This window comes from Danaus plexippus, chromosome 20 (genome assembly GCF_018135715.1).
Source record: "Danaus plexippus chromosome 20, MEX_DaPlex, whole genome shotgun sequence".
Classification (NCBI taxonomy): Eukaryota; Metazoa; Arthropoda; class Insecta; order Lepidoptera; family Nymphalidae; genus Danaus; species Danaus plexippus.
Window position 1 is genome coordinate 5822328 of NC_083550.1, and position 24446 is coordinate 5846773.

The following is a 24446-nucleotide window of genomic DNA, read 5'->3' on the forward strand; positions in this document are numbered from 1 at the left end:
GGAGATTATTGAATCGGAATTATCAAATCTGAAGAGACTTGTCGACAAAATAAGTCAAATGCGAGGTTAAATTTTCTAATAATTTTTGTTACGTCAATTTGCTACTGATGATATCAAACTTTATCATAAGTCATTAGCAACGTTAATGCACCATATTATTTGATAACCTAAAATTAGAAAATCATAAATATATTTGTACTATATTTTAAAAATTTCATTAATGATAAAAATATTTTTGTCTAAATAAATTTAAGTATATAATAATGAATAAAAAATACTTCACTTAAATTATTGATAATATTTTATTTTAGTACAAGCGTCGTATTTAGTTTTTGATATGATGTCGATAATAGACGCCGATAATTGGAGGAATATTAGTGAAATGATCGGCCTGTCAGTGAAAACAGTGGATGTTTTAGAAGAACAGAATATATGAAAAAATTTAAATACATAAGTAGTTTATACATATTCTTAAAAACTAATAAAATTCTTTTACGTGTTGTTGTTTAATTTTTAAATACACGCACACACAAACACAACACACATCACCTATGTGTACATGTGAGGTATGTATGTCATTAATTTGTCCTACTATTACTACTTCTACCACTACTTTCCGTCGATCTTCTAAATAATAATAATAATCTAATAATTATATTATTATAATTAAAATTAAATAGAAGAGCCCCTATATTTTCTATATTTTATAAAGTAAAAGTTTGCTAGAGAACAGTTTTTCTCTTGCGAAACTTAGTCGTTAATTTTTGTTTAAAGAACTGTTTGTGTTGAATAAAAAATAATTTAAAAAAAGAAATTTTACAGAGTGCAGTTTTTAATTTAAAGTTAATATAACATCCTTTTAGTAGAAATAATTTATATTTTTGATTACATTAAAAAATAAAAGCGCGATGTAATTTCATGTTATGATGCGTGTGGAATTTTTTTTTACAGTAGTGATGTATCGGTAATTTTGTAAAAACTTCGATTCAACTGTGTTCTATTTAAATTATTTGAATTGCGATTCATAAAGGGAAATCAATACTTGACATCTACTTTTTATATTAATTACAATGTGCTTGAGGAAAAACTAAAAACTTTTCAGTTGTTTAACGCATTCATAATATTTTTACAAAATATTTAAATCACTAATCACAACACGTTGATACCTCTGAGACATGGATTAATATAGTTGGTTGTAATGCGACATGCGATAGATTAACGGAAAAACGAGGCGACGTAATAATCACGACTTTTAATTTGATTAAATTGATCTATGGATATAGGTTGTAAAATGGCTTTTCAAATTCGTATAGGTGTTTTACACAATACTACCGGCATGTATGTATTTATATTAAAGACCGTAATTATATGCGCAAATAATGTGTTTATAAACAGTGTCTCAAACGTATTTAGAGGCTATTAACGAAAATGTGGGAATATGTTAACGCAGAATTATCGTAAAATTCGTGTTGAACAACACGCTTCAAATAACAATATAAATCTTAGCGAGGGCTGAATATAAATTCATTATGAATTACGTATGTATATATGTAATCTTATAAGTATTTAATAAAGGTTTAATATTTATTTAAAAATGGTTTTATAATGGTATGTCACATATATTTTGAGAAGAAATACTCGAAGAACAGAAGATAAAGTGTCTAGTACAGAGATAAAAACAATATCCGATTCACGTAAATTCATTTGTTTTATTATATAGGTATGCTTTATAAATAATATGTACTTACTTTTGTACGATTTTATCTATATTATTTTATAGGTAAATACATTTTTAAATTATTGTATTTCTTTCTCATCGGAAATTGTTAAAGGTATGGATACTTTTATTAATAAAACCGGCATTTATTCCGGTTTCTATTTCCTTGTAGTCTTGTTTTATATTGTTTTAATTGATTTCATACCACACAAAACAGACGTTGTATAAGTATTGCTTCGAGTCAAACAAAAAAGAGTTTCGGATCTTTTAAATCTCTTCATAAAACTATCTTGAACTCCAAAGTTATCTAAAGAAGACGTTCTCATCTAAAAGATTTTCAATGCGGATGCATAAAGTCGATTCCTGCATTTGAATTATTAAAGGACTGTCGCTTTTATTGCGATGGAATAAAGTTCATATTGCGTTTTAAGTTAAAACTGCTGGGAATCTTCATACATTATTCGGTTCAGGGCATTTTGTAGTGCTTTAGACTCGGAGGAGGCCTATACGTTGGTATTACTGAAGTAAATATGTTGTGCGCAATAACGTTTTAAAAGCCATCAAAGACTGCAAGTTATTGTAAAAATTGTAGATACAGGATATATTTTGTGAGATTAAGGTTAGTTAATATGGAAGATGAGCTCATATTTCCGTTTCGATTGATATTCCTGTAAGATTTTTTAATAGGTTTACTGTTAAAAAGGACATTTCAGAGTTGTTCGTATCCAAGTGTAAAAAATAATAAAAAAATAGTATTTTGTAATCATTTTTGATCGCAGGATCTTCGTTTAACAGTATTAATTGAATATTCATAATACAATTAATTAAAAATATTTAAGATAAAAATGTATTGGCCTGTAAGATTGAATAAAAATTGCATTTAATGTGTTTTGTAAACAAGTAACACAATAATTAAAAATTAAATACAATATTTTTTTGGCTGGCTATGTGTATTTTTCTCCATTACCACCATAGACTGAATATAGATACTATATGAATGAAACTAACATTTTCGGATTACCGGGCGTTTTTTTATTATTTTTATAACTACATATTCCAGACGTTTCGATTATTTTGCAGCAACCGCGATCACGGCCATAACCTCGTCTGCCGCTCCTCTCTGCCGAGAATATTAGTTTCATTTAAATGAATCCTCGCGGAAGTTTTAGATCTCATTATATGCTATGTAAACTTGTGTTATTAAGTCCTTAAAGATTGATTATTGTAATAGTAGCGAAGTGTTCAGCTCTTGACACAGCCTGGAGCGTTCAGCACTTGACATATTTTTTGTTTATTTCTCCTTTCTTAATCTTCTCGAGAACAGCTGGAGCTAAATTCGTGATGTTTATAATAATTTCAGGCATTAATAATATATTTTAAAATTGAAAATATAGGGCAATGTATAAAGTTTTAAATTACATAATAGAAACAAGAAAAACTCGTACTTTTTGTGTGTCGTATTTTACAAGGTAATTTTTAATATTATAAACAAGGTAATTTTTACTAATGCTGTTTTAAATAAGATTTATTTGTTTTAAGCTTCGGCAATTGATATTTATGTTTACCCTAAGTGATGATGATGCGGATCATCAGACACATTTTAGCATTAACGTAGGTTATTGAGTGTAAAACGGGAAAAGTTTCGCATATAGCGTCCTGATGCAAACTTGTGTTAAGCATATTAATTTATTAAAGTTGAAATGTTATATCAATGTTTTTCGATTTCCGGTTTATATATTTTTTTTAATAATCATTTAAAGATTTGTCTAAAAATATATAGTTTATAGTTGAGATTTATTTAATTATTGTAAATATGATTACACGATCTCCTAATATTCTCATTATCATCATCAGCCTATGGGAGCCCACTGCTGAGCAAAGGCCTCTTCTCACATGGAGAAGGTTAGAGCATTAATCACCACGCTTGCTCAAGACGGGTTGGCGATTTCAATCTTATAATTTGAAATTATTAGACCAGGTTTTCTCACGGTATTTTCCTTCATTGTCCGTCAGTGGTGTCTAAATACTCTTAGAAAGTACATATGATTCAGAAAAGATCACATTGCTACTGGCCAGGTTTCGAACCCGCGCCCTCACATATGAGAGGCGGGCCTATTAACGTCCAGGTCACCACGAATTCTAGCTTACATAAATACTCACACTAATTAACAACAATGCAAGGTCTTATTTTGTTTCATAAGTAATTTAACATAGAAAAAAATATATTATTTATTCTACATTACTAACATCTTGAATACTGAACGCCATTTTGTGATCAAGGCTTAAAAGCGCTTTGGACGGAATAATTTATGAAGATCTCAGTCTAACATTCGCAGGTGATAAGAACCTTATAGCTTTGAGATAAAAACTATTATATAGTTAGTTCTTCACTCTAATTGCTGACAAATAACTTGAAATTATTCACATTGGAACTCTTTAGATTGGTTCTTTTCAAATAACTTTTACTTAAATAGATCAACGCAAATTTTTCAGCGTTTTTATTATAAGATGAATTTATAGCAAGATGATTAGTATGTGATTTATTATTGTCTGTGTTTTATTATATAAATAATTCCAACGTTTTAATTTTTGATTACAATCGTTCAACACGAATACTAAGCCTTATCAAATTTTATTAATAACACACGAAATGCAGAGATGTTCAAAATTGTAAGAATATAATGCGGTCCAAAAATACTAAAATGTAAATTTTAATGCGATGTTTATATTCCACCTTTAGTACAAACGTTTTACGTTTAAAATCTAAACTTTCTTTTGTGCCAAGTATAAAGTTAATCAACCCCTGGATCTTTATCTCTTCATTTATCTTGGTTCAACAATATTTTAGTAAGCTCCGCGTATCTTGAAGGAGTTTGCATAAAGTTAGCGGACTACGCTCACTAATAAAGGCATTGTGTACCGTGTCCGTGACTTTGTCCGCGATTTTATGGAGTATTTTAATTATTTGTTACTTTATTCGCTTCTTTTTTTTAATGTTTGAATTATTTTCTACTTAATTTTAATCGTTTAACTAGTTATTAAGGTCTTCTCTTTGGAAATGGTAATGGAAAAAACATGGTTATATATTTGTCATAAATAAAATGAAACTATTAACATTGTAATGCTAACTTTCAAGTCTTGTTACTTAATTAACATCTTCTTTTGTCTTTCATGATATTTTATAAGTTTTTCCAATGCAATAGTACATATTCAATAGTTTTCCCAATAGCGATAGTCTAGGAATATTAGGGTTGATTACATACAACCAACAAGACGCGATAATTCTGTTATATTTCTCAAATTATTGGCAGCTGTTTTTATTATCATAACTATAAGGTGGACCAGGGAATGTAGAATACATAGATACTATCATTATATTTTTTCATCAGAAATGTGACATAATATTTTAATAATAGTAATGGAAAAAGCAAGAAAATATTAGTAAACAGATTATTAAAGTATTGTCCTTTTTTGACGTTTAGAAAACTAATGATTAAACGCGCTCAACATAGTTATGTTGTGTGTAGGGAGAGCAAATCTCTTCTGCTGATAGTTCTGGCTGCGATTTGCTTGCGTAATTTGTTCTACGGCCGTATTTTCTAAATGTCGAACGAAATATGAAAATTGCTAAGATAGCAATTGTACTATAAGTAGGTACTTTATCGAATAAAATGAGATATGCCATTAGTACAGATATGATTAATATATTTATTGTTCATGTCTTATTTAATAAAAATGCAATCCATTCATTCAATAAAAATTTGCTAGCCACATATGAATCATATTATCGCCGTTTAAATTGAAATTTCAGTGTTCAATAGTGCAGTAAACTATACAATACCTAATAGACAAAGAATATTAATTTTTTAAATTAAAAATCGAACTAGCTATTGTAGAATTTTGAATATTTTTTGTAAATACACTTATTTATTTAATGTTTGTTAATTAAATGTAATATGAAATTAGTTATAAAGTTTATTTACAAAAAAATAAGCCACATAGTACAATAAAGTAATCAAATCAGCCGTTACTTCCACTCTGTGTTCCTTTGTTTGTTAAGAGAGATTTACGTCATGCAACGTGACAAGGCTTGTCGTTACCCAGAGCTTTATTCACCCTAACAGGTTTATAGTAAGTTATTAAAATAAAAATCCACATAATTCTTTATATAGAACCAACGTCTAAGTATTCTACGTTCCTATATTATTTAAAACATTGTTAGAATTATGTGTTAATTTTATTTTTAATTTCAAAACTGAAAAGCTCCACTGACTCAAACGCAGATTTAGGATCTTGGAATATTTTTTACATTTTAAGACCAGTTTGAAAATATTTTGAGGTTTTCGTGACGTTTAATCTGGAGTTTTCATAGTTTTCTTATTCTTCATCTTCAAACTACACATCTTCCAAAATAGGACACAGAAGTGAGACGAACTATATCAATTACGAGATGTGTGCAGGCTTTGAGTTATTTGATAAATTAGCATCAATATTATTTCGTCCAAGACGATGATCTTAGCTAGAGAATCATATTGTCAATCACTTCTTTGATCAACTTCATATCTGGTGTATTTGCATCCTACTTTTCTGGGAGTTGTTGACAAAACGAAAAGCCATTAAATCTCCTGACAGCGAAACTTGATTCTGTAAGTGCTACCGTGGAGAGGCTTTTCAAATCAGAATGTTGGGACTTGAGATAGAAAAATGATTGACGAAGGCAGAGTGTCGTATGCCGTACGGATGAAATGTTGAGATGGTTGTGTAGAGCATATAATGGATAGGTTTGGAACTGTAGCCAGCGAAGAGATTAATTAATGAATGGAAGTTTTACCTGGTATGGTATGGTTAGGGATGATAGCGAATGTAGATGAACTGTGTAAATGAGGATACGCGTGAAAGAAAAGTGAGTTCTGAGATGAAGATGATAGATATGTGTGGAGAAGGAGAACGTATTGTTTCGACCACATCCGGCGTTGGATAAGGACTGAAAAGTGATGATAAAATATTTGTTAAGGATTTGTAGCTAGGACGGCAATTAATTGTAGTGGCTAATATAAGTATAAATTGCTGAATTACTTACATTTTTAACTAATATGTATTACTAGACATTACTCGGATTAGGTATACTTTTACTTAAACTAGTTAAGTATATACTTTAATAATATTTCTTCTTTGCATCGATTAGTAAATAAAATCAGTTGCTTGTTAGTTTATAAGTCTTAGAATGTAATCTCTAATGTCGCTGACAATAAGAAGTGAAGTAAAAGTCAGCGTTAACATTAAAAAGGAGTTTTTTTTTTTAATTTAATGAAATTTCCACATCAAATATAGAATTAAATAAACTACTGTTGTATCATATAATGACATATCACATTACCGTCGCAACGAGAACTGGAATAGATGACGCCGTCGTATTTTTAGTATCTGAGGAAAAATTGGAATTGTAGAGTTTATTATTACATTTATGTACTAATATTTTATGTCATCGTGAGATCTGTAAGTTGAGGAAAGACGCCGTCGTTGAAATATAAAATATAAGGAGAGAATTTATCATAATGCGATAGATTTTTTTAGTTAGATGTGTGATGTCCTTTATTGTATATTGTAACGAATATATGGATAACGATGTAGTGTTCACATTTATATTAGAGAAGACAAAAACGGAGTAAAAACTAGTTAAGCTTTCCTGTCCATTTACTTCTAGCTTTCTGAATCCAAAGAGATGTTTCATTGCGCCTGGGAAAACGTAGGTTTGATGATAAATTTATGAAAAAAAAAGTATACATTTTTTATGTAGGTATTCATTGAGATACAAATAAAATTATTTATACTTCTTTGACATTATTTTTCTTTGTATATAAAGTAAACTGGTGAACTCTAAACCGTTGTAATAATCTAGCTTTATATATAATATGATCCGCATCAATTGGTCTTCAAAGAGATCACAGATAAAACTCTCTGCCCGCATCTCAGGCTGTCATTATCTCCTAGTTTAATTATAATTGAGAAGTTAGATGCTGTATTGTGGGAATCTTGATAAGAAATAAGCTGAGCACCATGCATATACATACTTGTTGACATTGCATTCGTTGGTTATGTCATATGATTAGAAGTTTACATAAAACTAATATTTTCGGCAGAGAGGACGGGCAGACGAGGTGATGCCTGTGATCACGGTGGCTGAAAAGTAACCGAAACGTCGGGATCATGTCGTTTTTTAAAATAATAAAATACAAGGATTAAAATCCGAAAATATTCGTTTTATTTAAATTAATACTAGCGGCAGTCTCAGATCTCATTATGATTGGAAGTTTTAAAATAAAACATGTAAATAAAAATTATACATTTAAAGAATTTTAAATCATAAATATATTTAATTATTCTTTGTATAAATTTAATTCATGTGAAAATTATAACAAGAATGTGCCATGATTTCGGTGAAAGCGTACTCGTATGTCCAATTGCAAATAGAATTAATAATATCAAAGGAATTATTCGATAAAGCAATGGTTACAAAATAGTCACAATTGACGTTCAGGTGTACTAGCTATTGCTAGATTTAAACCCAATATAATTACTATTAGTACAACTTAATAATTGAAATATTATTTCACACATCTAATATACGTGGTTATTTATTTTATGAACTATTTTATTTGACACGACGACGGCTTAAGATATCTGAGTTATAATATTACAAGGACAATGTTACAACTATCTATCAGCGCTCGGTCTAGACCCTGGACAAGTCTCTGAGGCGCTATTTAATGTGAAGCCCACGATAAGCAGCTAATCGCGATCCTCCCAAGAGAGTGATAACGCAGCTTTGATTTATGTTCAACCAAAAATGTGCTCTATATCACATTTTATGGGATAGTTTTACAAAAAAAATTATCGCTCATTGTTAAACAAATCTTTATTTCCTTTTCAATAATCTAGTATACAGTGAATTAATAATTGTAGATTCAAAATAAATGAATTTTGTAAAAGTATTTTTAGGGTTCAGTGTGAGTAGAAAATCAGACTGATAATCTAATATATACATACATATATGTGGCAAAGTTATTTAACCTTATCGTTATCTTTTGTAGCAATTTTTTTTAGTTTTGAAACATGTATTTAATTCTTTACTTTTCGTAATAATGTTTTTTATACATTTACAAATAAATATTAAAGCTTTGTAATACATAGTTGTGTTATTTTAATTTACTTTTATAAGAACTGCTATTGCATCAGAATTTTCATTATTGACCGTAAATATGCTATGCATTTAAATCTCTCGATTTTCGTGTCAGGCACTTTCTTTATGACCCTTAAATCTGTTAGGACTTCGTCGAGCATTTCGGTTGAGACGAATTACTTCTAGGGTTTTGAAAAACCACTGATACAATCATTTTGTTGTTTATATTTACTCGCCTAGTTTTACCACATTTGTATTGTTGTGATGTTTAAAACGAGTCAATCTACAATTCGTATGAATGACGTCATTAAAGTTTAGTTTCTACGCAGAAGCATTGTTCATGTGTGTATGTAAATATTATTATTTTTAAGTGTGTTTTAAACTAAGGTTTATTTTCTAATTTAATATGAAGTCAATGAAACTTATTTTAAGGTTTTACTATATTATATTGTGTACAAACTGTCACACAAATTTCACATCTAGTTTTTTTTACATTGATATAGTAAAATTCAATCGCCCGTGTCTCATGTCCTTACTATACGCTGTCAGATTTTTTATATAGTAAAAAAACATCAAAGGATCCGCTGAATGTCATAGTTATCAGTTCAAAAAAGTTATTAAATAAACACGAGCTTTTTTAATTATAAGGATTTAAAATCGCATTGCATTGAAAGTGTTTAAACTATAAAATTAAAAACTCAGAAATTTTTCATCCCCGACACGGCCTTAGTTATTAAAAGATGTAAATGAGGATAACGAGATATTTAAGTTTTAACTTAACTCATTAACTTTTAAACTTTAAATTTAACATTTAATTTAAAAAATTTAAATAAGATTCTAATGTTAAATATATTTAGATAAGCGCTTATTTTATACTTCGTTGTAATGTCGTATGTAATTGCTTCTAAAACAAATACTACATTCAATTTATTTAGTTATATCGCTTGGTTTACTCACCCAATGCAGTCTGTCTAATACATTATGACTGAAATTGTGCACGTTTGTTTTATGATATTAGTTACGTAAGATTTTTTTACGAACTAATATTTCTCAATTCATTTAGATCATAAAATTATATAATTATGTGTACAAATAAAAATGATTTTCGTTAAATTCTGTATTTTTTGTATGTATTATATTAACGAACTATATACTAATTTGTTTGTTCGGATGAGAACACACGGCTCACTCACAAGAGTGAATGCGGGTCTTTAGTGATGTTGAGTTATGCCGCTTGCATTAGTGAGCCAAGAATAAATGTTTAATATATGATATGGGTCTAAATATCTAAAAAATAAGAAAGTTATTATAAATAAGATTTAGTTTTATGTTAATTTTTTTATGTATAGTGTGTATAAAGTTAAAAATGCGAAGATATGGTTATAGCTATCAGTCACAAATTTTGTTTCTGTCATGAATATATACCGATTGAAAGAAATTGATATTTTTTCCTTTATTCCTTAAAAAGTGTGAAAAGTTCGGAAAAGTAAGCAATTTTATTAAAATCAACATTGTTAGGAAATAAATAAAATAATCACTATTGTTAAAGTTACAAAGGTATAACAAAAAACAGATTTTCTGTGGTTCGTAACAGTTCACCCACCAGCAGAACTAGGGGGACAAAGAAAATATGGACTTTCTTAACATATTTGCGTTATACATTTTTTTCACTACGTAATAATAAGTTACACCCAACTAATTAAAATAAATCCTAAGGTAACTTACACAGGGTTTTTTCTTTAAAATTAAACAAATATTACAATAAATGAAAATGAACGTTTTTTCCTCAAAAACTGAAATCTGTTAAAATTTCTCCATGGCGTCTCTATATCCTTTCCCTTCCATCCACAAAATTGGCACAAAATTGACCCTCATCGCTGAACAAAACTGCCCCACGGATTTGTTCAATCTTGATGCTCTCTAGCGAACGCTAATTTTGCTAAACGAGCTTCCTCGAATCTTGGGCCCGTTGCTGGCAAGTAAGATTTTAATCCAAGTTCATTAAACCGTCTTCTAACAGTCCTTTCATTGACGTGGACATTACAGAATTCTGCTAAAAGATTTCGGGTCTGATTAGACTGCATGGCCAAGAAACGGTCATCTATGGCGTTATTTGTTCGATGTCTGCCCTGTCCTCGTCTGAACTTACGACCCAGTCTCCCTATGACGTCGGAGGACGCGATGAATCGATGTCAATGCGCAACTGACTGAGCGATAGGTGTGCCCTTCCTCGATCATGGTTACAGTCCTAGCCCCAGAAGTTGCCGATCGATCACTCATTTGGTATCAGAACAATGTGCACTATTTGAATGTAAACAGTTAAATGACCCACAGTTCCCATTCGCAGCATCCACTAAACTAAAGTTGTTAACAAGATGAGTAAAAAACGTCGTGTGAGCAAATTTTAAACAACCATAGCTAAATTCTTGTCAAAGTTCAGTGTACTTGAAACAATCTGTCATATAGTTACTAACCCTTAAACAAAAACCACTCACAAAAATACCTGACAACTTTCAATTGTCTATAAATTTTATATTAAATATTTATCTCCAAACCATGTATTAAATAAATGTAAGCAAAAACGTATTAAAAACGAGAAAAAGCGTCTAAAAACATTGTTAATTAATAAAAGACAGTAAAGAGAGTCTCTGTTTCAATGAATGAATTTGTCGCTAGTTAATTTCATCCTTCCTTGAACACAAACACGAATCAACGAAAAATGGATACGGCATAAAATCTGAATACGACACAACAATTCAGTTTTAGTAAATATAAAATTATTGTTATAACGAAGGTATAAATGGGAAAGAAATATAAAAATATTATTTTTTTTTTGATCAGAAATGCCGCATCCAACATACATTAGATCGTCGTGAGATGAAACTCAGACGAGCGGTAATTACAAGTTTTGCGACACTCGGTTATTTTGCCCTCACATCTACTGTACCTATAATTTCCGGATAAAATTTTGTTCGATGTTTTGATGAGTTCCTGTTTCGGTTGCATCAATCCGTGTATTCGTTCTGAGTTACAAATAGTGAACGTATTTCAACTTTTTAACTTTACGTTGTCATTTAGTAGCGGAACGTAAAAAACTTATCTCGAACTCACCAACATGACTGTACAGTTTAGGATGTCACAACAACTGACGCAACTCTAAATCGCGGTAAAACTTTGGATTATGACAGACAGGCCATTAAAATAAACTCATTTACACTGGATTAAATAGATACAAAAATATTGTGAGACATACAGACACACGACTCGCTATTAATTATAGATATGGATAGATTTTTATATAATAATTTTAAAATTTGGTCGTTGGCCTTTTTTTCTCTTAAATTTTTACGTTAGTTGTCATTGTTATGTATGAAATCAAATGACTTATATATTTTTCACAATAATTTTAAATTAGTTTCTGTATTTTTTAATACACATTTCTCGCATTGGAGTTAAATTTAGCAAAAACACTAATCCGTCGTCCAATTTGCAGTGGTACACGGCAAAAGTATAAAAATAAAAGAAAGAAAAATGATTAAACTTTTTCATATTAAGAACTTCAAAAATTATCTGTCATGTGTCTATTGGCAAATAGTGAAAGTAATAAAGTAAATTTTTTTGTATATTCAAAATTTTTATTTTTTTTATCGTCGCTAAAATTCATACATTTTTCTTATCTGTCAGTGTCTTTATTACCAAACGATCGTATAATTATATGAACGATTATAAATTATATAATTAGCCTGGAGGTTAAAGGCCCGCCTCTCATAGGTGAGGGTGTGGGTTCGAAACCTGGCAACTACCAATGTGATCTCTTCCGAGTCATACGTACTTTCTAAGAGTATTTAGACACCACTGACGGACGGTGAAGGAAAACATAGCGAGGAAATCTGGACTTATAATTTCAAATTATAAGATTGAAATCACCAACCCGTCTTGAGCAAGCGTGGTGATTTATGCTCTAACCTTCTCCATGTGAGAAGAGGCCTTTGCTCAGCAGTGGGCTCTGATAGGTAGATGATGGTATAATTATATTAAATGAAATGATAATTAAATAAAATCGTATACTCTTGCTGGTTAAAAATACTTTAAGTAAAATCTCGAATTTATAGAGATCTGAAGTGCTGTCATTTATTTCATTAGTCAGAACTATATACTAAATTTATATAACAAATGTTACATATACAAAGATTTTTCTAATAAATACTAAATAATATTGATATTTGTCTTTAATATTGAATTTAATGCTGATTTTTAATGTTGTTGGTACTAACACGTGTTAGTTAGATTTGGTATTTTGTAGAGATTTTCATTTGAACTGAAATTAAAAAGACCTATTTCCATATTTCTATTACTTTCTTGATGGATATGTACGAACAGAAAAATCCACAAGCCTTTGTGTAATAACAGCATTATTGTGAACATTTATTTTTTGTAAATCATTTTTATTACAGAACTGAATATCAAATAGAAGAATTGTAAGACATTTATCTTTAATGTAACTATCATTAATATCTTTGTTTATCTTTGTTTCTTTAACTAGCTTGAACGCAACTTCGTCCTAGTTGTTATATTAACAAACATTATCTATTTGCAACAAGACACTGAATACGCAGCGTTTATAGAAAAAGTTTTTTTTTTTAACTTTAATGATTGTATATGAGACGTAACTTATCAGCATTCCACGGATTCACCGTGCGGTTGCCCGCACCATCGCGCTGCAGGGAGAGGAGCTTTCACAACGATTGGGACTTGTGACCCAGGTGTAGGTTTAGGGGTCTAAGGGGGTATCTTAAGCTCGTTAAACGATCACCTCCACCGTCCAAGCTCTTCTCTCTATCTAACCAAACTTGAAACTAACCTGGTCAGGCTGCCTCTGCAGTACGTTCTAAGAATGAATTGATGCTAGTTCTGGACAAGCCCAAGTCTTTTAGTAGGTTGTAGAGAGATTTAGATGTTATATCCCTCGCTTCCATTTCTACCTACTTTACCAGGAGCCTATTCCTATCGAGTTCGTAATACTAACTGGCCTTGGTGGTCCTTGGGGAAGTTGGTTTTCCTACGAACCGTAAGGTCTATTAACCCAACCCGCTTTAAAATTCAAGAAGGCAGGAATATGCCTGGACGGCCACGCACAAATGTCGTCTGGGATGTTATATAAGTCCAATCCGGAGCCGCTTCAAAGTTAGAGTACTTATTGACGTTTGATTTTATAGCCCTAGTGCCTTCTCCCACAAAACCTATTGCTCGCTCGTTTTTTTTTAATCTCTTTTTGTGCTCTGGGTTAGGATTTATATAAATATGTGTATAAGGGAATTATTTTTTTAAGGACTAAAACATTCGATTGACACTCGTTAAAAGAGATAACCTCGTGTACGTGTAATTCTGGTTTCTGAATAGAAATTATGCAGGCATGTCATGACTCTTGTGACTGAAACAGAAAGTGTTTCATCTGAGGATGAAAAAAATATATTGTAATTTATTATCTTCGAGTTAAATAAATCTAAAATTATTTATTCTCTTTAATTTGACCTTCATTGTCTTATTCGTAATAGTGTACTTTGCAGTATACACAAGATCTCGATCTTGACCTTGAACTGCTCTTACAGCTTTAGTACTATACAAATATAGCTGCGGATTTTTCTCTTTTCTCATGAATAAGAATTCTCCTGGGAACAGTAAAGTTTCTTTATGAAATCAATGCGAGTTGAGGGACTGTTTGCCACAAGATCTCGCTAAACCTCATCATACTGTTGTGCGTGATGATTATTTAATTTTAAGGAAAAATGAGACCTCTTTTACACGACCTCTTCAGTGGAAGTCCTAAAATAAGCTCTGGTTTTTATCAAGGCCAATGGAGAATTTCTGACACAAAAACTATTATCAAATTCAATTCAGATGCAATTGAGTGATCACTATTTATCAGAGTACAGTGTCTGTTAAAGCGCTGCAACCCAATTTTTTGCAACCGAAACGGTTCAATATTTGTTCTTGTAAAATAAGCATAGTAAATTGTGATTTATTATATTTTTGTTCATTTTATTAAAAATTAACAAACCCATCCAGGGAAATACCGTTGTGTAAAAAAATATATATATTTCACCTGTAACGGATTACGTAGCCGATTTAACGCAACTAACTGTTATCGTTATTTTTGAATTATGGGTATAATGTGGGTAACGTCAGAAATATTACTAATAAGAGACTTCATAGATGACGTATTGCTGTCGGTAGTTTTGAAAATATTCCCGGCCAGCCGCCATTGCGTTGGAGCCACGGAACAGGAATAAAAAGGTGGTCGCACTGGCATTCGATATATTCGCATCCGATCGTTTGGAGAAGTGATCAGTGCTCGTACAGTGAAAGATACGTATAATTACCCAAGTATTGTGTCGGTAAATTTAATTAAGGAAACAAGTAAGTCTCAAAGGACGGTTATACATATACATACATAGAAACTATCTGAGGTTTGGATTTTTAACCTTTGTTTAACATAACAGTGGTATAAATACAATAATATGTCCCCTACAATCAGACTACTACTAAATATTAACTACAAAAAATAAAGTGTATTGTGTTAACTAATTTATTAGAAACGTTGTCATATTTCCATACATCATCAATTCCTGAAGTTTTCGAGAGAAACCATGAAAGAGCTATGCTATAAAAATATTTACATTACTCGCTTTTTTGACAATTCGTTGTCAATGTGGGCGACATCGTTGAAATTCGCTTGATATTTCTTTTTTTTTTTCCATAAAAACCTCTGAACAAGGACAGCCTTGTCAGTTTCAGTTTGTTGTTGCCCTAACAATAATTTGTAATTTCGAACTAACTTTATAATAAACAACGGACGATACTATTTATGATGATGTCAAAATGTTCTAATACAGATTATATAAAAAATTTAATGTTGTTATTCTATATAAAAGTAAATTTTTTTTCTTTAGGCAAAGGAACAACTACAGTTCACGAGTGAGCCCGAAGCGTTTTGTTATCACTACCATTATTATAAAGTCTTAGAGAAGTTTCTGTGGAAGTTTTATCGTATCTTCCTTCGACTTGTTTTTGGGGAAAAAAAATAAAATGACAATTTTATTTTCTTGAACAGAAAATACCTGAGGTATGTGTATGAAAAAGACTTTTCTCCTAGCGATATAATAAATATACATGTCTAAGTTAAAAATAAAAATGTATCATGTGTAAGTTAAATTAAAAGTTTTTTTTTGCAGGATAATCTGTGGTATTTTATTTCATCACAACAAAAAATCGAAATAAGACTAACCAAGTAAATCAAAATTTAAACGATTTCTTTATTTAAAATGGACATGCAACAATATTTTTGGAAAGTTTTGTCCTTTCCAAATAGCCTTATAAGTCAATTTATAAGAACAAGAAATTAAAGTAACGTACAAAGAAATACGCAAAAATATCTAAATATATAAACATAAGTGATTTGATTCATCAAGATGAGAGCAGCCTCTCTTTCAATGAATGTTCGTTGCCAATCAATTACATTTTTAAAAACTAAATAGTTTTAACGAAAAGAGGATGTCTTTTTATCTAATATCATTGCTTTTATTTAACATAAAAAACAGATTATTTACGAATCTTATACTTAAGAAAAATGCTTTCGGATTTAGTGGTCAAAGCTAAGTTCGAGGAGGTAAGATATTTGTAATAATTATTTTTTTCATCTACATTCAACTGTATTATATTCTGTATTAAATTTGATATAAATAAACATTGTTAGTCTGAAAAGAGGTGCTCTGCTCTGAGTAATAAAAAATCCTCAAACATTTTTTGCGTTCACACCCCGCATTGAACTAGCGTCGTTAGTAAGGATTCCCCACTTTGAATAGAGATTTAAGCGTTTTCGTGATATGTTACAAACGCGGGGCGTTCAAAGTAACGTGTAGTATAAATTGCGAAACATTTTATTAAACTCGATTTTAGGTAACAGTTTTTTTGATGAGAATCAGGTACTTATAAATACTTAGATTATAAATAGATTTATTTAATTTAAGATTACTGAGCTCCGCATTATTAATCATGTATATTAACTTAATGTTAAATAACTCAATATAAATTAAGTAAAAATTCAAAATTTTGAAATCACTTGTCCGCTTTCAGCTTTGTAACAAGATATTTTAATTAGTGAAACACAAATGCTATAGAAACTTTTAATAAATGATAATCCAACAAGGTCTTCCAACCGAAGAGGTATCTCAAGAATTTAGTTAGTTATAAAACTAATAAAATGGATAGTCAATAACTTTTATAAATTATATCTAGAATTATCAATGAAAAATAATAATAATAGGATTCTAAATAGATATGACAAATACGTTTTCTGATAATTTAATTTGAGTCATTCGATATATTTACTATTTGAATCAAACAAACAAGTCACAACATAGTCTGTTTCAAGCCTCCTTGACTTAAGTTTCACGAAATTTATAATACCTGAATTGGCATTGAAGAAAAGATATTGTAAAATACGCGTGTAATAACGAACAAAACGTTGATATTTAACTTAATTTTATCAATTATTTTAATGAGAACTTATAAAGTGAGCATATCCGTCTTTGTGATATTAATATTTTGCATGTTTTCAGGTCATAAAGTACGTGTTGTTTTTTTACTTGGTAATCTTTAATTAGTACACAACCCGGACAAAGACTGTATTTATTTTAACAGACGTTTAAAATTGTAGCATATTTAAAATACCAATATGAAACCCATCGAAAGGAAGAACACAAAACAATAAACGGAACGCCATGCATGCATACAACGCCATGCATGCACGGTTAATTATTTGGAAAATAATTTTCGTTGATTTTATAATAGAAATATTTACTGTTAAAACAGCAAAAATTTACCTCAACATAGTAGGCATCCACTCTGAATCGTCTATCTGATGTCTCTCATAGTTCAGCATTTTTTTACTTCGAGATTATTCTTCACCACTTTTTCAACTTTATATCACGTTTTGTACGTTATGCTGATTGTATAAATATTTAGACAATTTTATATTTCTGATCCCGGCACAAGAAGTACAGTTTTCAAAATATAAGTAAACAACAAAGTATTTTCTATTTCAAAATTCGTTTGTTTCTCAACTGTTTCCTATTTATTTCAACAATACATATGACATTAATGTTTCAGTTATTAAGACTATTAGTAAAATCATGTATTTTATTAAAATTAAATAAATTGATTACAGGAATTTATTGATCGGTATTTGATAAACACAACAATATAATATTTATATAATAAAATTAATTTTTAAATGTCAAAATTTCTATAATTTTAACTTACTCTATCGAGAACATATAGTCCGGTATTTAATTTAGATGACAATTGAATAAAAGGTTTTAAGTTGCTACGATAAAACAAGTTTTCCCCGTTCTATGGCTGCTATATTAAATTCAAATTAAACATAATAATTGTTTTAGAATTCATAATAATAAATGAGATCTAAGATTTCCGCGAGTTTTATTCATTTAAATGAAACTAACATTTTTCGGATAAACTAAACTACTACAAAAAAAATCCGCGTAGTTTATCCGAAAAATATTTGTTTTATTTATATTAATAATCATTGTTTCCTCATAAATTTAGATATCAAAGCTTGTGAATTTTGAAATGTATTGAAGAGTAAAACTATTACCATTTCAATGATTAACTATCATATGGAAACGGATGTATTGATAGAGACGTGACGAAACCTCTCAGCATTCCATGGATTCACCGTGCGGTTGCCGGGTCCATCGTTGCAGGGAGAGGAGCTTCAACAGTGCCTGGGACTTGCGACCCAGGTGTAGGTTTAAGGGGCCCCTAACTAACGCGCGTTAAACGCTCACCTCCACTGTCCAAGCTCCTCACCCTACCTAACCAAATATAAAAAGAACCTACTAGAGCTGCCTTCGCAGTACGTTTCAAGAATTAATTGATATTAGTTTTATTTAAAAATATATGATTTGCGAGTTTATTATCAAAGTATATAAAATTAATTTAAAACTATTCCTTGTAACGTAATAGTTATTAATATTAGTTATAAATTTTCAAGTCACTTTCATTGTGAACTTATGAGATAGCAAAACAAAGGCATAATGAAAAATGATCGTAGTACATGAATAGTCTTGAAGTTTTTTAATACTAAGGGTGTATTTATATTCGTCGCGTTCAGAATGCAGCTGAGAAGAAACTACAAGTAATTTCTTTTATGTAAGTCTATTTTGTTCCTTACATTTATCATCTTCACGAAGTTTTTTAACGTCATAGCAGACAAACAGAATAACCAATTGATGGAAGGTAAATTTAAATTAGTTTTGTTATTAATCCATATCATCGGATCATTTTAACGTAGATAACGACAGTTTAAATTGTTTAGTTAATCTACGAGTATAATAACTTCGATTAAAGAATACAAGCACACACGATCTCTTAAATATTATCGCGATTAATGTCGTCATTTGTGACGTTTTTATCTCAAATGACTTTATTAAGACGCCGGATATTTATAAAAATATTTAAAATTAACTAATTAATTACAACATGAGAGAGATTTGTTTTTATAAGTTCAGAAACTAGATCCGATTTTCTGTTTTTCACTAAACTATTCTTGGGATTTTATTGAAATATATATAAATATATAATACGATGAAAAAAATCAAAAGTAACCAATTTATTTATATAAATATATTTTTAAAGAAATACAAGAAAAAAAAAATAGGAAAAGGTACATTAGTATAGATAACAGTGTAATATTAAATGCATACTAATTCCTTATGATTATCATATCTTCAAGAATGATTTCGATATTTTTTATTTAAAATACATTATGATCGTTTGTTTTAGTTTTAGTTTAGTAACTAGACTTATTTTAAGGGGTATATTTATGAAGTAAAACAAATCTTTTCATACATTAAACTGCAAATGAATGGTGCGGTGATTAGGAATAAGAATTTAAACCTACTCTGGTGTGGTTTTTGTTTTGTATTAAATGAAAATTAAAAAAAAAAATAATCGGCATCCGACACAATCAACGAATAGTATTGTTTATTTGAGCATTCATTAAAAGTGAACCACGGATATCTGTTTGATAGGAACTCGAAGTTATATTATTAACGTTTGAATCGTGAAAATCCAATCTTAATCTTTTAAGTTTTTCAAACAGACTGTACGAAAGGACGGAATCGTAGAAGTTTTGATATTATGACTTAAAATTGAGTTCCACCTTTATCGATAAACCGTTTTTATCACAGCGAGTTAGTTAGTTTCATCATATAAAGATAAAAAATTAATCTAGGTATAAATTAAAATTAAAAAACGAACCACTTATATTTTTTAAATCATGATTACTTTTTTGAGGAATTTAATTTAATTAAAAAAAAAATATTTATGTAATATACAACTGACTAATAGTGATTACAAATAAAAGTTAAGCAACTGGTATCATTCTGATAGACAATTTAATATTGATTTGGTAAATATTCACAGGCTTTCGGAAATGGGAGATAAATTAAAAAAAAAAACAACAACAGTGCACTGGGTTTAATCGGTGAGGATTACAGTTTTCAGGCCTCTACCGCCATTATCAGTACGACGACATTAATCTTAAGTCCTAATTAATTACTTTATCGCGCTAATTGACAGCGTCTTTGACTATAGTATTTATGCGAGAAAGAAAATAAGAAAATACTTATATATACATTTGAAATTTGAATTAAATTTCACGTTAGGGAATGAATTTTATGAAAAGCTAGATCCAGCTATCATCTGGAGGCAGTCCAAGTCGTTCTGTGCTGCATACCAATTTGAAGTCCTTTGTCTCGACCGTTGACGATGAATTACAATAATGATATACCCGGTAATTATTATTCTGGTTTTATTTTAAGACTGAAAATATGTACGTGTGAGTTCTTAAGTGAAGCTTCGATAAGAATATGTCAGATGTGAATTAAAGTTACTTTTGATACAAAAAGTCAAGGAACGGAAACTTCGGGATTATGTAGACACAAAATAATAAAAAAACGCATAGTATACAAAAAAATTAGTCTCATTTCATTAATATAACAGAAAACCTAATCTTTTCACATATAACTATGAATCTTTACAATTCAATTAAATAAATATAGAACATACAATAAAAAAACTCTATTATAAATCAAAAAATATCAATTTGCAACATTTGTATTAAGTGAAATTTGTCTCAATGCATCTTCAATGTAGCAAACGACGTACGGAACTTAGAATATGAAGGTTTATTTTTCACCAATTTTGTTGTCAATACCCTTATTACCTCTAGACTCATGTCATAACACCTCCAGAGCTATTGCTGCATGAGCTCTATGAGGTAAGCCGAGTGCTTGGTAGCAAAATGGTATTTAAGACTTTCGAAGAATTAATTTAAATAAAACTAATATTTCCGGATGTATTACGTCGGTTACTGTGCCCCAACAGTGATCACGGGCAGACAACATGTAAGTGTCTGTCAGTTGATTCTGTTATTTGTGATCTACCGCCAACGATCTCTTAATATCCTGACATACCTCTCGGGCTCGGGGCGCCTGCAGAATGCGCTCGCAGTGTCTCGAGGTAGGAGTAGCTTTATAAATACTGTAGTCTTTTAAAAAACGAGTCAGGTGTCACCAACATAAATAACTGTTCTGCGACAAAGAAGTAGTTTTTTTTATTATATTCTATAATTGGACTTCTGTATTAAATGTTGCACTTTTCACTGCAACTGAGTGAAAATAATCGAAATTGCCTTATTTTCTTGAATGTGATTAATTCTTTTGAATTAAAAAAAAAAAACACAAAATAACTTAATTAAAATGAAACGAGTGGAATACACAATTAATTATAACAAATATTAAAATTATAATAGAAATTGATTTTATTTCTCATTTAATTAATAGTTTCATAGAATACTCAAGAAAAATACTCAGCTTTGTTCTAATTAAAAGAGCTTTGTACTTGCACGGTTCGACGTACTTTTGATCTCGAGAATTAATTAACACACAGACGGTGAGACAATAAATTAAATTGTAGTAAATTGAAATATTTTCAATAAATGTTTTATAACAAACGTAACGTAATGAGATACAAGACTTTCGCGAGTTTTATTCATTTAAATGAAACTAATATATTTCGGATATACTACGCGGATTTTATTACCCAGAGTTGTACGCCAGAAAATTAAGAGATGGATGGCGGTAGATGATAAATAACAAGACCAACTGACAGACATTCACATATCGTATGCCCGTCATCACGGTTGCTGAAGAGTAACCGAAACGTCGGGAGTATGTAGTTTTAAAATAATAAAATCCGCGTAGTATATCCGAAAATATATTAGTTTCATTTAAACGTAACGTAATGTTATTAGCACAGCGAGTTTCTATATACATATCAGTATACGTTAAATTAATAAAAAGAAATAATAAGTTACTAAATATTGTAAAGATATAGATGGATTATTATATGTTATTGGGAAGACATAAGCATTTACATGAAATATATCAGAGTAACATAGTCTGTATTTATATGAAATTAAGATATAAAATACGTTACATTACAGTCATGATTCTGGTTCGAAGCTGATTGGACTAGCGAGTTTTATGTGTAGCCTAAGACATCATTTAAATCTTTTCATAATTATATATTACTTATATATAATATTAATTGTTGTAAAGTTTCAAAAAGCTATATATATATATAGTTTTAAACATAAAAATATAATGTGATTATATTTATCAATATTTTCAATATAAATAAAATATATATGCTAGGTATAATTTGAACACTAGTTCTGTTTAAATATGTACAACACATTTATTTACGTGGAACAAGAAAATAAATGCTAATTATAATCTATTGAATGATGTCAATTCCTTTCTTTCCCTTAGAAAAATATAAACGGTATTGTGAAAGGGAATAGGAATTGTGGTAAATGAGCGGAAAAAGGAAAAGGTGTCTCATAAATTCAGTCCTCGTATTACGGAGAGTGACGAAGATATCAGTGACTAACAAACAAACAAATTGAACGCGTGACTTATCTGTATCTAGAAGGAAATACTTCTGCTAATAGGAAATCCTTATAATGCTGAAGTTTGTTATCTATATATTTTTTTTTAATTTCCTTATCCCATAATTTTTCCAATGATTAGACTGCCATTATCATTATAAAGATATTTACAAAGGAGGTAAGTTTTTAATGAAATAAACTATAAAATGCTGATCATTATAATTATTTAGTATTTGTAGAGTGTAATATAGGATTATATATATGAAAAAATTATTAAATTTGAATGATTAGTTTACATTCATAATAAGAAGTCCAATTGGAGACATTTATTTGTAGAAATTATAATAGAATAATATTAATAATGAGAAAGAATTGGCAGATTGTTTAGATGTGTGGTTTGTGTCGCATAGAAACTTCGAGACGAAATTTTTTTTTATTAAAACTTCACTTATGTGTAGTTTATAATAAAATATAACTGTATTAAAATATATAGTATGTAGAAAATTTTCAAAATATTCATAACCTTGTATTCCAAGGATGTTTCAGTATAAATTTTATTTTACATCACAATTACCAAAGAGTTTCGCTTTTGTCACAGAAAATAAAAAAATCAGCAGTATTGTTAGCCGAATCTAGATTATTTGGACAATGCCTCGCCTGGGACCTAAGTTTATTTTAAATATATCTCCTATGTAAACCGAGAAGACTTATTAAAGTAAATAAATTAACATTCATCAAACTGTAGAGAATTTTTAACATTGAACAAATTATATATATAGCTAGCTAGTTTTGCTCTTGAGCCTTCATTTTTAGTCAAAGTTATCAAAACAGCCTTCTAGTCTTGCATTTTTTTTATGTGGGAATATTTTTTTTATACTAGAAATTTTATAAATATTATAAATTAACTTGGTTATTTGACATGAATTAATAAAAAAAATTATAAGCTAAAACGGAACATCTGCGAAAATAACAATTTTGTATTGTTTTATTTTCCGAATTCAGATAATTTGGACAATGCCTCACCAGGGACCGAAGTTTAGTTTATATCAAAAGTACTTTGTATATATTTGGTACTCAAACAGAAAATACTTATTTATAAAATAAATGAATCTAAATCAGACTAAAGAGGTCGCTTTTAGTACATTGTAATATAAACTTATACAAGTCTCACTAACTTGTGTAGATGTCAAATGTAGGTATTATTTTGAATGTCATATTTTTGCTTCCTTTTGTTTCCTGTAATGACAATTTCCTTGATAATGGTTTTAATTAATTAATTTAAATACTTCGTTATTTATAAAGTGTTGATGTTTTGACAGGAATTCGTAAACATTTATAAAGTTAACCGGATATTGGTAACATCATAAGCTGGTCTACAATGTTCATTACAGCACTGTTTCACGATAATAGGATCGGGTCATTAAAATTGCTCGGCTCGGTTCATATTGTTCCCAGCGTGCTGTTCATAAAATATTCATTTAAGATATTTTATCTGGAAACTTTAAAGATTATTT